The 17,353-nt window shown below is 35.3% G+C and overlaps 1 pseudogene; it reads left to right on the top strand.

The window, feature by feature from the left end:
• The first annotated feature begins 484 nt into the window (after window positions 1-484).
• Window positions 485-11,716, top strand: LOC100390326 (ATP-dependent RNA helicase DDX39A pseudogene; annotated as a pseudogene).
• The last annotated feature ends 5,637 nt before the right edge of the window (window positions 11,717-17,353 follow it).

The following is a 17,353-nucleotide window of genomic DNA, read 5'->3' as shown; positions in this document are numbered from 1 at the left end:
GAGTTACTAGAGGTGATACTGAAGTGTGCATTTGGCTTACAAGGAAACCATCCAGTCAATTTAGGCTGAATCATAGGCTAAAACCAAACTTGTCTCTTTTTTTTCCATTCATTATAGTAGCTGCAGTTTTATATTGTGCCTACTAGAGTATTTGTAGCATTAACAATGGTAAAATTTTGCCATTGTAATTTTTATGACAAATAATTTTGTCATATACATTAACATGAGTGTTCATTTTAACATGTGTAAAATTTTACTTTGATTTTGAAAACAGAGAATTAAAAATATTTTCCTCAATTAAACTATATTTTAAAATTTAAAAAGCAATGTTTTTCCTTCTGCTTTTATTAATTAAGAAATATAAATATGGGGAGATCACATCTCTACAAAAAATTTAAAAAAATAGCTGGGTATGGTGATGAGCTGCCTGTGGTCCCAACTACTTTAGGAGGTTGAGGCGAAGAGTTTGGGCCTGCAGTAAGCTATGATCATACCACTGAACTCTAGTCTGCATGACAGAGCAAGACCCTCTCTTAAAAAAAAAAAGAAAAGAAAAATAAACTCTTTGCAAAGGTACACATTACTAGAATTAGTCTCTCACTTGGAATTAAAAAATTTTCATGTGCTTTATAGAACCAGCCGAAATACCAGATGATAGTGGTATTGATAGTTACTTTTCTTGATATTGCTAAGACAAGACCTTCTGAATAACTGTAGTACAGAAGTCTTTTCCACCCCAAAATTCATTTTAATAAATTCTCAATATTATTTTAGTTAATCTTGTATTAACTTCTAATTTTATTGAATTATTTTTAAATAAAGTATCATTTCAAAAATTTGTCAAGCTTTATGATGTGGCTAAATAAAGCATATAAAGAAAATATTTATTTTTCTATACAAGGGATATATCTATTAAATCAAGTATTATTCAGTTCTTCTATGACCTTGTATTTTGTCTATTGGAGATGTCAAATTCTGAGATATACTTAAGTTTATCTTAAGAGGCATCTATATTTTTATTCATATGTATATTTCATATTGGCACTGGAAGCCTTTACTTTGGTCCTTTTCAAAATTTCTAGCATACTGAACTTTTAAAAAAATCTGAAGTTCAATGATTCTTGAAATTATCTTTAATCTTATAGAAAACCTCTCTGAATCATTAAAAAATATTGCTGATTTTTATAAAATGAAATTTTTCATTTTATCAATTTTCCATGGACAGATTACAGATGCTACCTTTGAATTCTAGGAACTGAGCATTTAGAAAATATACAAATTTCTTGTATTTTTTGACAACTCTAGTATTCCTATGAGAAGAATCTGTATTTGTCATTTCTATTATTATCATAACTCTGATGGTTGATGGGTCTACCAGTAGATGACAAGGAGCAATAATATAGTTCAAGTTCAATGTTTAGTAATTATCCCTAAACTAATTAACTAAATCTCTGAGGAAAAATGTGACAAATAAATTGGGATTTTAGGCACTGATTTCACAGAGATTCAAGAAAAATTTATCTATCTATGGAAATTGGCAAGTATCTACAGCAATTTGAACAATATAATGTTAGTAAAGAAGAATATTTAAATACCAGTTGGCTATGAACTATAATCCCAATAATATTGGCTGCCTAATGACCAAAAAAAAAGGAAAATAAAATTGCTTTTCTTTTATTTTATTATAAAAAGAGATATTTGCATTGGGGGTTTGGAAGGAATAGGTAAGTTAAGACTTTGCCAGTAGTAGGCATTGTGAAAGTGAAATGAAAAGCAGCAAGTAGTGGGTCTTAAGCAATAGAGGCATTAGATATGCAAGGATTGTCTGGGGACAGATAATTTCATACATAATTTCTTATTGTAACAAAGAACAGTAGGCAGAAGAATATAGATTGTATTCCAAACTTGTAGTGCATTCACTGAGTGTTGAGAAGTGAATAATAAATGAATTTGTTTTACATTATTATGTAAGCATTGACAACATAGGGATGGGGCCAGGTGCAGTGGCTCACACCTATAATTCCCCCACTTTGGGAGGCCAAGGAGGGCAGATCACCTGAGGTCAGGAGTTTGAGACCAGCCTGAGCAACATGGAGAAACCCTGTCTCTACTAAAAATACAAAATTAGCCTGGTGCAGTGGCACATCCCTGTAATTCCAGCTACTTGGGATGTTGAGGCAGGATAAACACTTAAACCCAGGAGGTGGAGGTTGTGGTGAGCCAAGATTGGGCCATTGGACTCCAGCCTCAGCAACAAGAGCGAGACTCCATCTTAAAAAAAATCTGTTGATTGCTATTTATTCAAAGAAGTAAATTGTAGAAGTCAACATATGTACCAAAAACTACCCACTGTTAGGTAAAATGAAATCATAAGGTACTATGTTATCCCAGTTTCTACCAATAGCTTTCCTAATTTATCTTTCCTATTTTTTAAATGTATATAAGGTGGTCAAATTTATATTGATCCTTTCCATCATACTAGCATGGACTGTTTTCCAGTTTGTACTTGGTTGATTGATTTGGTGAGTTTTAGTTTGTTTAGAAAAATGTGATTTCTATATTTAATAAGATCCTATAATATTTTTCCTAATATATTATCATTTTCTCTGGTATAATCCTATGCAGTGATTCCCTTACCATGTATTTCAATAAACATATTTTTCAATTTGGTCAGGGTCATAAATATTGCTTTCAGTCACTTCATTCTCATTATTAATTAACACTTAATTCTGCTGATGTTCCTTTCATATATGGGGAAGAGCAGGACAATTAAAAGGGGTCCGTAGATGATCTGGGTGTGCTCACAAATCTTTGTACAGAAAAGGCCCTGATATTCCTACCCTCTTAAGCAATGGGGCTGTATCACTAGATGGTAGGGTGACTATAAAATTTATTGTCCAAACTGAGACACTTTTGAAAGTGAAAGAGAGTACTATTAATAATTACACCTGGACAACAGACATAAACCACAACTGTCCTGGCAAACCAGGACATATGGTCATCCTATTATATGATGACAGTCCAATGATGTATGGACGGGATTTTTCTAGCCTAGAATGTAACTTGGCCTGGGATATTTTTCTGAGCTAAATTCTCTCGCATTGTCCATCTGTAAGTTCTGCTTCCTTACAGCTAGGCTATCATAAGACTTTATATGGAAATAAACTACTTTTCCCCTCATTTTGAAAAAAATACAAGCTTTCATCTAACTTAGAAGTTTATGTAGAGAATAATTTGAAGATGGGATGTTGTGTAGTATTGATAGTTATTTTTCTTGATATTGATGATGAGACAGGAGCTTCCAAGAGCTATGGTATAAAAGTCTTTTCCTCCCCAGAATTCATTTTAACAAATTCTCAATATTATTTTAGTTAATCTTTTATTAACTTCTAATTTTATTGAGTTATTTTAAAATAAAGCAACCTTTTAAAAATCTGTCAAGCTTTATGATGTGGGTAAATTAAGCATATAAAAATGCATATTCTTTATATAGGAGATATATCTATTAAATCTAGTATTATTGAGTTCTTTTATGAACTTACTTATATTTTATCTATTAGAGCTGCCAAATTCTGAGATATACTTAAGTTTCATATTCTAATTTAGTCAAAACTTTATTGCAGTTTCAATAGTTTTTGTTTTATATCCTTAAACTATCATATTGTTGATTTATAGCATATTATTGATCAGCGTGTGTGTGTGTGTATGTGTGTGTGTGTGTGTAAGGCTGTTTCTATTTTTTATGAATTGTGATTTTTATCATTCCATCATTACATTGTATGTCCTTATTGTTGCTTTTGATGCAATTATCTATCTCATTATATATCCATTCTTGCTTTCCTTTTACTTACATTTGCCTGGTATTATCCTGTTATTTCCAGTCTTAAAAAACAATTGGTCTGTTTTTTGTTCATCACTTAGTAAGGAAAAGCTATGTTTCACTAAAAAATTAGCTTTGACATTTAAAAGGCTTAGAGAAACAAAGTTTATTTCTGGCTCTCACTAAAGTCCAATTAGGTTTTTTTTTCTTTTACAGATTCAGCTACCCTCCATTTGTACCCTCAATAATACAGGCAGCTTCAGTCTTGAAGCTCTGCCATCCCAACCTGTGGTGTCAGGGTTCTCTGTGGCAGGGGAAGAGGAAGCTGGGACATACGCTTTTCTTTTAAATTATTTGGTTCATAGCTCATTGTCTAAAACCAGTCCTGTGACCTATTTAATAACTAGAGTCTTCTGCACACCCAAGAAGAAGGGAAGAATCTAATAATGGTGAATAATTTTAATGTTTACAGTAACATGTTTCTTGCAAATAAGGTTCAGTGTTTTAAAAACTGAATTGTACTATTCTCTATGTTTTATGAAGAGTGTTCATTCTGTTTCCATTTAGAATAGTGAATGATATACTTGATTTTACTAAGCATTTTTGTATCCCATTTCGCTTTACTTTATTATTATTATTCCGAGACAGAATTTCACTCTTGTTGCCAAGGCTGGAGTGCAGTGATATGATCTCGGCCCACTATAACTTTTGTCTCCCAGGTTCAAGTGATTCTCCTGTCTCAGCCCCACAAGTAGCTGGGATTGCAAGTACCTGCCACCATACCTGGCTAATTTTTAGCATTTTAGTAGACATGTGGTTTCACTCCTTTACTTTATATTACTTGATAATCAAGTTGTGATTGTTCCTTTAGAGGTTCTATTTTTTATTTTTCATTCTATTGGTCTTTACATTTTCACTTTCTTGATTTCATATGTAATCAGATCCATTTTATTTTTGCTAATATCTAGAAGCAAGATATCAACTTGCTCTTTCATATTACTTAGTGTTTCTGCTTGCTGGGACTGCCATTACAGAGTACCACAAACTGGATGGCTTAAACAACAGAAATTTTTTTCTCATATCTCTGGAGGCTAGAAGTCCAAAATTAGGCTGTCTTCAAGGCTGGTTTCTTCTGAAGCTGTGAGGGAGAATATGTCTCATGCCTCTCACCTGGCTTCTGGTGGTTTCCTGGCAATCTTTGTCATTTTTTGACTTGTAGATACATCATGCTGATCTCTGATTTTCTTTTCATGTGGTGTTCTCCCTGTGTGTATATCTGTGACCATGTGTCTCCTCTTTATAAGGGCATCAGTTATATTGGATTAAGGGCCCACTCTATCCCAGTATGACCTCATCTTAACTAATTACCTCTTCACCAACCCTATTTTCAAAAAGATTACATTGTCAGGCTTAAGACTTCAACATATGAATTTTGGGGGATTACAGTTCAACTCGTAACACTATTTCCACAGATTTGATTCCACTGTTTTTCCCCAAATACACCAATAAGGTAAGCTCTTCAGAAAATTTACTTTCCCCTCCTCCTTACCATTTCTTTTTTTTTATTTTAATTTTTATTTTTTAAAAATGCTCGGGCGGGCCACTGCAGCAGTCGAATCCACCACCTTAGGCACTGAGCACCAGGCGCTCAACAACTGAGCTAACCAACTGCCCCTCCCTACCGTTTTTTTGCTAGATATAGATGTGTGCTTTTAATACTAAATTTTTTATCTTTATGAATGCTTGTTTGGCATTTATGCTATACACTTTTTGTCTCCATTGGTCCATGTAGATTTGATAATATTTGATATAAAACACACATGTAGATAATCATGTATATAATATAGTGTAATTATAAATGTCAAAGATTTTTATTCATTGCTGTATCTTGTATGCTTTATTGTGTCTCTAATTGGGTTCATTTGTAAACTGGTTTCTGTAGTTACTACTCCCTGTTTCATAGCCTCCAAAATGCCAGATAAAGAGCCTGGAGTTATGCAGATATCTATATAATATATATCTATAGACACATAGATATAGATATATAGCTATCTATGTATATAGATAGATAATTTATATATAAGTATATATAGATATCTCTCTATATATTCACATATAGATACATATCTATAGATACATAGATATAGATATGTAGATATCTACATAGATATCTATAGATATACACAGATATAGATATATAGATATATATAGTTATCTATAGCTATCTATATACATCTATATAGATCTCTATATATATGAATATATATATATATATTCAATTGTATACATCTCATTTTTCTTCCAGGTCACCTGTAAGATTTCTCTCTATCTTTAGAGTTTGGGAATGTTGCTACTATATGCATGGGAGGTTCTCTGTTCTCCTTAATTTAGTCTAGACGTTAGTGAACTAGGGAGACAGTCAGTCTGAAGAGTCAGGACATTCTTCATCTTAGGGAAATTTTCTTCACATATTGTTTTAGACTATACCATTTCTTTTATCTCCATTTTTTTTTTTTTTTTTTGCCTTTTGAATTGCTGTTGTCTTAATGTGTGGGCTTTCAGATCTACCTTCGAAGTCTTGTGTCTTTTTTCTGATGATTTGTACCCTTTTATAAATCTTTTGAACATTACAGAGTTTCTCACATATGATAATTCATAATTAATTATTATTTTCTTCAAGTAATCTGTTGAATTAATTTAACCGATTTTATTTATATTTATATTTTAATCCAATATTCCATCATTTCTATCTAACGCAGAGTGAGTTCTGTTTGTTTTCCTTCTCTTCAGTTGTTGGGGCCCCTTAAATCAATTGCTATTTTTATTTCTTGGCTTACAAAAGCTAAGTTATATTAATCATGTTTCTGGCTTCTGTACACTTGTTGCTTTAACATCAGCCTTAGGCTAGACATGCCTTGTTCTGGACAACTAAAAACTGTGTCCAAGTCACCTTGCCTTTGCCTTTTCTGCCTCTCTTGTTGCTTACTCCTCTCGCTGGGAGGAATCCCCTTCCAAGGGTGTGCTTCTCAAATACAAACCAACTATTCCAGAGCCCACATCCTCAGCCACTTCCTCTCATGCTCTTGCCATAATAACTCCAGGGCCAGATACAGACAACTAGGGACAGCCGCTTTGCCCCACAGCCTGCTGAAATCATTCAGAGTAGCCATATTAAGCCTGCTTACTCTACCTCTTTTATCCCTTCTTATGGAGACTACAATAAAGGTTCTTGCCTTTTCTCTGTCTTTTCTTCATGACCAACTCCAGTGCCTCCCCATGTAGCCCCCTGTGGTGTGGTATGCCCTTCCTCTTGGGAACTGTGAGTAATAAACTGTTTTCAATGACAATCATCTCTTGATCTGTTGGCTTTACTATATCTCAAATTAGCTATTAATAGACTATACAGTTGACCCTTGAGCAATGCACAGTTTAGGAGTGCTGATCTGTCACACCGTTGAACATCTGTGTACACTTTTAATTCCCCCAAAAGTTAACTATTAGTAGCCTATGGTTGACTAGAAGCTTTACTGATAACAGAAAGTGTTGATTAACACATAGACTAGTATCTATGTATAATGTATGCATTCTTGACATACCAATCCTTTTTTAACTTTTTTTCCTGATATTTCTAGGCTATGTGGTTCATCTGCAAGTTTTATCAATTGTTACAAATCTCCAAAAAGTTTTCCAGTATATTTATTGAAAAAAAATCCAATGTAAGTAAACTCATGCAGTTCAAACCTGTGTTGTTCATGGGTCAACTATACATTAAAATACAGGTTTAGCTGTTGTAGTTTACCACACATGATGGCAATTATATGTCTATGTCATTGATGGCATTAGTCTGTTGATCGCCTGCCAAGGCATCAGTTTCTGGCCCAATCTCAGAGGAGAGCAATTATCAACACATCTATTAAATTCTCAATTGACTTTTTTGGGCTGGTGTATATGGAATTCTTTCACAGGGCCACTGTTACCTTGTCTCTAGGCATCTGGCACCCTCCAAGTTTCAAGCTCTTTCCAGGCTCTGTTACTCTCAGAATTGCCTCAATGATTTTAGCAGTTTGTTCTGTGGTTGTCCAGGCCATTGCTCAGAGAACTGCATCTGTAACTCTCTGTGTGCTACACCATATCTCCTAAGGATTTGGATAGCCCCTTGCTATTGGCTCAGTGAGGCAAATAGTTTAGAGTTGAGTGAAAAGGAAGTGAAACATTACCCTATAAACCCAGAGTGACATACTTGGACTCTGGAGCTACCTGACTAGGTTCAAATCCTAGCTGTGCTATTCACTGCCTGCAACTTTAGTCATGACACTTGAACACTCTGCCTCAGTCTCCCCATGTTTTTGAGACAGATTCTTGCTTTGTTGCTCAGGCTGGAGTGCAACAGTGCAATCTCAGCTCATTGCATCATCAACCTCCTGTAATTCCCCCACCTTAGTCACCTGAGTATCTGGACTACAGGTGTGCACTACCACACCCAACTAATTCTTGTATTTTTGTAGAGACAGGGATTCACTATTTTGCCCAGGCTGGTCTCGAACTCCTGAGCTCAAGCCATCAGCCTGCCTTGGCATCCCAAAGTGTTGGGGTTACAGGCTTAAGCTGCCACACCGGCCAGTTTCCTCATTTGAAAAATAAATGTGATGATAATGATTGTTCCTACTTCCTAAGTTTATTGTGTGAATTATTACATTTAAAGCACGGTGTAGGTTTAAATTGCCATTATTATTCAATAATATAGCTACAATTTCCAGGTGAAACACAAGAAATTTAAAAAAAAATTTCCACCTGGCAATTTTTGACTCTAAACAACTACTGAGAAGATCTAAGAAAAGAAAAGACTAGACAAACAACTTTCCTATCTGTCTGTTATCTATTTGGTGGGATAGTAAAGCAACTTTCTACTATCTTAGTCACCAAATCTGAGAGAATTTGAAGGTCCATTGCTGCTGATGACTTAGAGATATAAACCTAAATCCCAAATTATTTCTTCCTGTTCTTACAAATGACATAACACTTGTTTAGAAAGAAGATCTGCTGTTTTTAAATAAACAAAGAACACAAATAAACAAACAGTGCATAGAAGAATAAAAAGAATGTTAACAATCCATGGAAGAGTGTTGAATCTCAACTCAAGTTTAGGGACTATGGGTACCCAGGCAGCCCTTGGAATCCTGATGGATTATATAGATAACATATGATTAGAAAATTTGGAATAGACAAGTATGAAGAAAGAAATGAACAAAGTCAGTTATCCCACTGTGTAGAAATAACTATTGTTAGCATTTTAATCAATTAAATTTTCAATTTTTTAAATTTGTTTCATACATTTTATATGGCAATGTATACAAAGTCTTTTGCAATAATTTTTTTTTGTGCCTATATGGCACCATGATCACATTTTAGTGTTGCTTGAAAATGAATTTCTAAGTATATATATTTTTGGTATACATTTAACAAAACATATTTAGCCATTTTTTTCCTGTTGATACATATGTGTCACTTTCAAATTTTCACTAGTTGTCTGAAATTGACAATTACATTTTTTATTTTTCTTTCAAATTTTGTTTGTAAGGAAGAGAAAGCAACTTGAGCTCGTCCAAGACAATAAAGAGAATAGTGGTAGAAGACATTATTGAAATTTTGTGGGTTATCTGACATTCACAGAATTGAAGTTAACATAATGGCTATTGTTTTTTGACCTGTCAAATTGAAATTGGTATTTTAACATAATAATTAATATTCAGAAAAAGTGTGCTGAAAGACACACTCTGAGTCAGTCTTGGGTTGGAGAAGGGATGCAACAGAACAAATTTTCTGAAAAGAAATGGCAATAATTTTAAGAAACTTCAAAAATTAGTTTTTAACCAAATACTTTTATGAAAGGAATGTCTTTAATTGAGGTGAGTAGATGGATTAAAATATTTCTGTATGATAATTTACAGTATCTTTTTGGGGGAGAGTTATCTGTCTAGCCCTCCACTTTCTGCCCTCATCCAATTAGAATTGCCTATCATGCTCATAGTTCTTCCAACCTGAAAATGTCTGCATCACTTTGCCCCTCCTTTGTAGCTTACTTGCCCAATGTGGACACTGATGGAAACTGGATCAGAGATCTCCAAAGGATTTGCAGTATTAAAATGAGAGACATGGTGACTGGCATTTTTGGCAGCACAATCATGTTAAAGGCAACACTCTAAGTCGAGAAGTTAATGAGATCCTTACCCCAAGATCCCAAGGGCTGCCCAAGTTCCCATAGTCTAAATCTGAGTTGAGGTTCAACACTATTTTATGAATTGTTTATATTCTTTCCACTTTTCTGTGCACTGTTTACTCATGTCCTTTGCTCATTTAGAAAAGTAGGTCTGCTTTCAAAACAAATGCATCTAATTTGTAAGAACTCGTTTTCTATATCATGTAGTAACAGAGAGTCATCATAATAGTAACAGAGTCATTCATCTAAATTCAAAAGCTTGGCATTATCTCAGATTCTTCTCAACTTCTCACACCAAATCTTATGAGACCCTAAGGCTATTATTCCTTTAAAATGTGCTTCAGTCTGAGCGCCCGGCACCGAAGGAAGAAGGCTCTCCTAGCAGCACGTGGAGAAGAATGGGGAGGCAGTAATGGGGAAGAATGCGATTTGGAAAACGAGCTTTTGGATTATGACAAAGAGGAAGAGCCCACGCCAGCTACCCATAAAAAAGACGTCGAGGGATCCTACGTTTCCATCCCCAGTTCTGGCTTCTGGTACTTTCTGCTGAAGCCGGAACTCCTTTGGGCTATCGTGGACTGTGGCTTTGAGCATCCATCTGAGGTCCAGCACGAGTGCATTCCCCAGGCCATCCTGGGCATGAACGTCCTGTGCCAGGCCAAGTCTCGGATGGGCAAGACAGCGGTATTCGTGCTGGCCACCCTGCAGCAGATCGAGCCCGTCAGCAGACAGGTTATGGCCCTGGTCCTGTGCCACACGAGGGAGCTGGCCTTCCAGATCAGCAAGGAATACCAATGCTTCTCCAAGTACATATCCAGCGTCAAGTTGTCTATGTTCTTCGGGGGCCTCTCCATCAAGAAGGATGAAGAAGTGTTGAAGAAGAACTGTCCCATGTTGTGGTGGGGACCCCAGGCCACATCCTGGTGCCTGGGCTGAACAGGAGCTTCAGCCAAAAGAACGTGAAGCACTTTGTGCTGGACGAGTGAGACAAGATGCTGGAGCAGCTAAACATGCGGTGGGACATGCAGGAGATCTTCTGCCTGACACCGCTCGAGAAGCAGTGCAGGATGTTCAGCGCCACCCTGAGCAAGGACATCCGGCCTGTGTGCAGGAAGTTTATGCAGGATCCCATGGAGGTGTTTGTGGATGACAAGACCAATCTCACCCTGCACGGACTGCAGCAGTACTGCCTCAAACTCAAAGACACTGAGAAGACCCTCAAGCTCTTTGAACTCCTCCTGGACATGCTGGAGTTTAACCAGGTGATAATCTTCATCAAGTCAGTGCAACGCTGCATAACCCTGGCCCAGCTCCTTGTGGTGCAGAAAGAACTTCCTGGCCTTTGGAATCCACTGGGACATGGCCCATAAGGGGCACCTGTCACATTATCAGCAGTTCAGGGTTCCAACCGTGGATCCTGGTGGCCACCAATCTCTTTGGCCGAGGGATAGATACAGAGGGAGGCAACATCATCTTTATGACATGCCCGAGGACTTAGACACCTACGTGCACCGCGTGGCAGGGGCGGGTAGCTTTGGCACCAAAGGGCTAGCCATCATTTTTGTGTCTGACGAGAATTATGCCAAAATCATCAATGACGTCCAGGACCAGTTTAAAGTTATTGTGCAGAGCTTCCAGAGGAAATTGACATCTCCACATACATTGGGCAGAGCCGGTAACCACCATGTGCCCTGCCAGTCTGGAGCCTCCTGCATGCAGCTTCTCCTCCCCTTTCCAGGCGCCACTCTTCAGAAGCTATGCATTATGTAAGAATAAACTTGTATTATGGAAAGATAACATAAAATGTGATTCGTAGCCCATTCCCAGCTCTAGATCACTGTGTTGATTTGGGTCCCAGTCCCCTCTCATCTCACAGAAACTAAGAATTTCCCAAGAGATCTTTGAGACTTGAGATATTTGTCTTTGCTACACATTCACATTCATTAGAATATTTTTTTCTGAAAACCAATGTTAATTTTGTGATTTTCTTACTTGAAAAATCCCCAATTGCTTTTCAGCTGGATTGAGTATTTGATCCTACTTAAGGCTTTTAATGCAGGTGTCCCTTTCTACCTTTATTTGTGTCCATTTTCTCCATCTCCACCTTCACATGAGCTGTATGTACAGCACCACTGTTCTTCTTGCCTACACTTGCCTGGTGACTCTATACACAGTCTTCCTCTGCCTATGACCAATCTCTCTATTCTCTGTCTGGTCAACTCAGATCTGGTTCAAATGTCATTTTCTTGGTGATTTTTCTCAATAGCCAGATATTTTTCTCAATGCTGCTACTAAAACAATTTTAACATATTAGTAGAGCTGTTATCCTGTTGTTTCTCCATCATTTGTTTGCATGTCATTCTTCTGCTTAACTAGCACATTCGATTTTTTAGGATATGAAAACCCTATCTTCTTTTTCCGCTTTGCCCCTCTTTCATGTTACTACTGTTCACTAGGATGTGTGCGGTAAATGCTTGTTTAATATGAGTAACTGAAGGAAAGAGGAAAGTAATGTATTGTAAATTGTAAAAAGACTACTCAATTGTGGGTAAATATATTTGCAGTATAAGATATAATTTCTATTTGCAAAGAAAATATCAATGCACTTTATCTAATTTCTTTTTTGTTACTTATTTGAAATAATTGTATTTACTTTTTCCACTGTGGAAATTTTCATCAAAATTATAATGTTAAAATTAAAAAAATAAATTTACCAATATGTTGAGATTATTATATATTTTGAGTATAGTTTTTACCACTATTCTTAATTAATTTATTATACATTTAAATACCCAGTCAAAGAGGTTTCATTGTACTGATTGAAACCATTCAAATGTAAACTAGATGAAACATTGTTTTAAATGATTCAGGATGTGTTCTATGTATTTGCTAAAGATTTTTCACACTTTTAATCAAATAGATAATCCATGTTTTTTGTTGAAAGAAAAAAAATCTTGTCTGTTCTCTGTATAGTCCACAACAAATCATGAGTATAATCTAAAAGTCTTGATGACATCCTAATTGCATTCTAAAAATAGTTTCCAGAATTAAAAACTTCAGTTCTTAAGATCAAACAATACCATTAAAGGTGGTTTGTTATTGCTTACAGCATTGTTTAAAATGATTCCTTTATTTTTCTGAAATAGCCCCACTTTTTCCTTACTGATATTTTGTCAGCAGGATGTTTTCTTGTCATTTTACTTTGCACTATACAGCATATACCACCTTCATGACCTTTGCTCTCTACTCTATTGTGAGAATTCAATAAATTCAAACTCTAAGATTAGATAGTCAGCTGATAATTATTAGCCGTTTTAGAAGTTTCTTAATTTCAAATCTATGTTTAAGCAGTCACAGTGTTGAATAATGAAAATTTGATATAAAATGAACTGGGTTTAATAATCAACTCTGCCACATCCTAGTGTTAATTTAATCTTTCTAAATCTCAGTTTCCTTATCTGTCAAATAGACATTTCACAGAGTCTAATTAAATATAATGCTGTCTTTGATGGTGAAACACTATGTAATCTAAACTTATTTTTATTTTGCCCATTACAATAATATTAACAAGTTGTAGATTGTCAACCCCTAATGAAGTGACATATACATGTTTATTGTTCTCCTAATGTATATATATTTTAAAAAGGTATATGGAATATATGGACTGAAAAACATGTTCAAATCTTATAACAAGTTCCATTGAGAAGTGATCCAATGGAAAAAACAAATGACTAAAGAATGAACGTATGCATTATTTCACTTACTTCTACACATATTCAACAAACATTTACTGAAGAAATACCTTTGTGTTAAAATATTTTGAATGGGGTGGTCTGTAGAACACAAGGTTTTCAGAAACAGGTAAGTCCTTACTTTCTGGAAGTGTGCAATTTACTAACTAATTCATCATCTATTTATTATTCGAATCATTAATTCAACATTTACCTTTTCTCAACCATCAATTTATCTGTCATGCACTTGACTGAGTACTCAAGTTCAGTCAAATGACTAATACTTTTACTGTATCTAAAATGCACATTTTACTACAGTAGAGTAATTGTAAAACAATGATAGAGCTACCAGCATTAAGATAAAATATAATAGATGCCTCTCTGGTAAATTTGTAATAGAGACGTTCTTTAAAGTATTTCAAAAATTGGGGACAACTATTTTATATTTTGGTCACAGTGTAAGGCAAAACTACGTACACTTTTTAGAAGCCTGTTTCTGTTGAGGTTTGAGGCTAAGAAAACCCACCCTTTATCTTTGTGCAAGTTGTCAAACAATGGAAATGTAAGACATAAAAATCGTATAGGTGAGATCAGTATGTCAGCTTTATATTTCAAAAGTTGGGAAAACGTGGCTTAAATCTGCAGGCAATTAGAGTTTCTAACACTTTCACTTTTGCATGTATCCACCCTAAATTGGATGCTTCTCTTCCTTCATTCTAAGTCCTTTAAGGGTAAGTCCTGCCTTGTAGAACTGATGCAATGAAGAAGCAGACACTGGAGCATCCTCATGACAGATTCTTAGAGGGGAGAAACATGGACAGAACAGAATCATGTTGTCCCTGTTCCTTCTAAATTCACTAGTTAGTGAATTCACCTCTTTCCCTTTAGAAATGAAGACAAATCTGTCTGGTTCTAACCAGAGATTAGAACCAGAGATTAGAACCTCTAACCAGAGATTAGAACCTCCAGGAGGAGGAGTTAAATGATTCCTCCTAACATTACCTTATAGTCTTTCATGCCCTCAAGGGTGATGCATAAGGGATTTTGTTTAAAAAACAAAAATACGTTGGAACATTCTGAATCTTTTACGATTTAGATTTGAGCCACATTGTCTGTGATAATGGGTTTGGTAGCCTTTACAATACAAGGTAGCCTTTAAAATTTTTATTTAAAAAATCGTATGATTTCAAATGGGCAAAAATTTATAAAATACAATAAAACGCCTTTATAGATGAGGAATTTAAGGTCCACAGAATTCAAGCCACTTGGTTGAAGACATGCATAATCATTTCTCTACTAAATTGAGTCTTACCAATCACTAGAGTCCCAGTGCCTAGCACAGTGTCTGGCACTCAGCTATGTTTGTTGAATAAATGAATGAGTGAATGAATTCATAAATGAGGAGGCATGGTTTTAATATTGATTTCCTTCATAACCTAGGTTTATTTTTATTATATGACTTTTTTGTGGCAAGAAAGAAGGCCAGAATCTTCTCTGTACATTTGAGAAAGAGCAGAAAATTTGGATAGATATTTCTCAAATGAGCCTTCAAGATTTATTATGACATGGTTAAAAACATTACTTATAGCATGATTACTAGTTGACCGTAATTATAATTGTGTTTTCCTACTTTTATTGAATTCAGTAAGATTTATCATTAAGATTATCCTTAAGATTTATCAACTATTGATAATTCATTAATATTTATCAATAGTTTAGAAGTTCTCTATGGTCTTCTAAAAGAAATATTATTTAGACATTATCGAACAACACACGTCTTCACTAGGAAGTAAATTACTTTTAAGTGAATAATTTAAACATTTAAAAAATTTCCAACTTCTACTTTAGAAATAACGTGTTAGTTACCCATAGAGAACCATGGAAACTTGTTTTTATAACCTTAGTTGTTTTAGGCAAGAACTCTGAAAGGTCTAAGATTTGATTGTACTTGCAAGCTTGCAGGTTAGCCAGCTACAGTTCCTAGCATGATGGCAGAAGACCTAAGATTCCTGTGTTAGAGACAAAGGACTTTTATTACTCATGGGCAGTAACTAGCATGGGCTTATTTATTTATTTATTTATTATCAGATATTGCCTATTTGTATCAGGTCTCCCAGGAGACCTAGAGAGATGTTTACATAAGCAATGAATTATGTTATAGGAGAGTAATCTTGAGTTTAGGGAATCTGGATTTTTGTAATGTGCAGTACACATACCCATTTTTACTCTGGAGAATGTATTATGTCTATTCCCTAAAGCTATAAGCACACTTGCACTTTATTCCAGAGGAAGCTGCTAGTTCTGTTTTTCAAGGCTATTTGCTACACAAGCATTGATGAGAAGATAATCTGGAAAAAATGGTGTCACTACCTCTCTAAGATGTGCAGAAACGTGAGAGACTCATAGAAAATTGTCTCTTAATAACTTTCTGTTGATTTAAGGCAATGTACATAAGTGAAATGCCTTTAATATTTATTGAAAACCTAGGTCTATAAAACAGTATTAGATAATTAGACACTGTAGGATACACAGTGATGAGAAAGTCACAGCCTAGGAATTCAGGCATGTACACACAGATATACTATTAACACAGTGGCATAAATGTTCCATTCGAGGCAAGGTCACATAGCAGTTAATAGTTTGAGCTTGATGTCAAAGATGCTGGAATAGCTATAGTACAGTAGTTGAGAGTAAGGGATAAACTCCTTCAGTTTAAATCTCAGCCCCACTGATTACCATTTGATGCACAGTGTTTACCCTCTTTTGCTGTTCAGTTTCCTCATTGTTGAAATTTATACTGTACCTACCTCATAGTTAAGGATTAATGACTTAATATGGGAAAGAGCCTAGAACAGTCTCCAGAGCATACTATCTGTTCAATAAAGGTTAGCTTTAAAGACCTAACTTCTTTTAGTTTCTCATTGTAAACTTAAGTTACTTAACTTTCACTGAGAGTTACATTTTCCTCACCTATAAAATGAGAGTGATAATATCTCATTGGTTGACTGTGAGTCATAAGTTAAAAATGTATTGAATGTGCTTAATAAAGACTTAAAAACTGTTAGCTGCTATTATTAATAGAGGAGCATACACTACATGTAATTCAAGGGATAGATTTGGATTTTTCTTTCTACCTTTTCAAATGTCTTTCACTTATGTCACACAAATGTCACAGCTGGGGAATAATGTAAGGTGGTGGGGGCAACACTGTACTATACAGTGAGACCTGCTTCTATTCTTGATTTTGTCACTAATTCATTTATTCCAAAAATGAATTGGCAAAAGATAAATAGGACAGAGTCCCTTGCCTTTAAAAATCTCACAGTAGTGGGTCAAGCCACTTTCATTCTTCCACATAGCTCCGAGGAAGCAAATGTGATCAGGAGGTGGTTTCTGACCTGGGTCATGAAAGATTAGTTGGGAGTTGGGACAATGTGAACAAAGGCACAGAAAGACCAAAAAAAAAAAAAAAAAAAAAAGGCAGTCTGTTTTGAGAGAACAGTAACAAATTCAGTTTAGCCACCTTAGAATCTGAAGGGACAGGCTGGGTTGATCAATGGAAGCAGGGCAGCGCAGGATCTAAGT

This window comes from Callithrix jacchus, chromosome 16 (genome assembly GCF_049354715.1).
Source record: "Callithrix jacchus isolate 240 chromosome 16, calJac240_pri, whole genome shotgun sequence".
Classification (NCBI taxonomy): domain Eukaryota; kingdom Metazoa; phylum Chordata; class Mammalia; order Primates; family Cebidae; genus Callithrix; species Callithrix jacchus.
The sequence above is the reverse complement of the archived record's forward strand: the minus strand, read 5'-3'. Positions and strand labels throughout refer to the sequence as shown.